This window comes from Seriola dumerili, unplaced genomic scaffold, assembly GCF_002260705.1.
Source record: "Seriola dumerili isolate Sdu_G_001 unplaced genomic scaffold, Sdu_1.0 BDQW01000331.1, whole genome shotgun sequence".
Lineage (NCBI taxonomy): Eukaryota > Metazoa > Chordata > Actinopteri > Carangiformes > Carangidae > Seriola > Seriola dumerili.
Window position 1 is genome coordinate 12,629,387 of NW_019174586.1, and position 1,820 is coordinate 12,631,206.

The following is a 1,820-nucleotide window of genomic DNA, read 5'->3' on the forward strand; positions in this document are numbered from 1 at the left end:
CGTCCCTGACTTCATCGTTCAGGTACTGAACCGCAGGTCTGTAGTTAAAAACCAAAACAATGGAGCTGAAAGAAACTAAAACACTCCTCAGAGTTTGAGAGGATTTGTAAGTAATTCTCTGTTTGTCACTCCAAGCACCACCCGTCACCACCCGTCACCACCTGTCACACCTCAACCACCGTCACCACCCGTCACCACTGTCACCACCCGTCACCACCGTATCACCACCACCCGTCGACCCACCTGGTCACCACCCGTCACCACCTATCACCACCCGGTCACCACCTATCACCACCCGTCACCACCTATCACCACCTGTCACCACCTTCACCACCCGATCACCACCTCATCACCACCTGTCACCTTACATCAAGTCATTTGATCAGTGTTGATATGAAAATATTAAGTGCATCTTTAAGATTTATTTCTATAAGCTGGTGGTCCTCAACCTTTCTTCCTCTTCCTCTTGGGGACAATTAAAAGATCTGAACCTAACTGAGGTGGACTCGAGGTGGACTCAGGTGGACTGGTACTCAGGTGGACTCAGTGGACTGAGTGGACTCAGGTGGACTCAGGTGACTGAGGTGGAGGTCTTAAAGCTGAGGTGAGCTGACGACTGGGGAAGTAAACTGGGTCTCACAGCTTCTTTGTGGCGGCGCTGAATAAATAAGAGCCTCTGCTCTGAGCTTAAAACCACCGACGCAGCGTCCGACCGCAGGAAGTCAGTTCTCTGACGCGTCGAGAAAGGAAAAGGTGTATAACATCTCAGCGCAAACTAAGAAAACTGGAGACGAGAAATCAATTTCACATCTCCTTTGTGCGTCGCTCAAACTGTCAATGAACACGGAGTCATTTTCAAAGGAACTGGTAATGACAGAAACAGTCCCCTCGCCGCCACCTTCCTCTCAGAGGTGAGACGCTGCGTTCAAGGAGTTTTTCAGATGATAGAGAGTCAAGGTGAGAGTAAATAAACGGCGTCCAGGCCTTTTGCGGCGGCTCCATTGAGTTTGCTGTATTACCAGGTTGTACAAACACAAATGCGATTACTTGGCGCAGGAGTGGAGTGTGAGGTGAGGGGCGCGAGGACGGTTCAAACACCGCCCGGCCCTCTCATCTCTGTCAGTAGCGGCGGACGATATCGGCTTTCTAACTCTGTACGTAACACACGGACATTGGACGCGGCACCGTCTTCTCACTGTGTTGAAAGGCAGCAGCTCTTTGCTCTAGGGGTTGAACACTGGGTTGAGGTGTGGTGTGTGTTCAAGCTGACAAGACTCTACGATCAACGCGAGGAGGCCCGTGTCAGCGCACACGTCCTCCGTGCGTGACGACCGTCTGGCTCTGCCGTGGCCTCTAGGGTTGTGTCGTGTCTGTGGTTGCAGCTCGTGGTTGCTCTCCCTTCAGGTGCTGTGGGCGGAGTTACCGCTCACCCAGAATGCATTGGAGACCATCCATCCCCACTGTCTCTCTCCATCACTGGATCTCCCTCTGGTTTTGCCACACTTTCACACATCGGCTGCACATTTCACACACGTCGTCGATGTCTCTGCTTTTTCTTTTCATTATGTAATTAAATGTGATTTTATTTTCAAGCACCACTGTGAGCTCCTTCCTCCTCCTCCTCCTCCTCCTTCCCTGTCTGAGAGTCGAGTCAAGACAAAGACAAAAATTGTTTTTTTTTGGAACATCTTTTCTTTTTTTACTTTAACTTAAAACTTGAAGTCCTTGCAGCTGTTAACATCCCTTTCCTCTGACCTTGCACAGACTCTCTCATCGTGTCTGACTGTTTTTCCTCAGCACTTTTTTTCACTGAACATTAA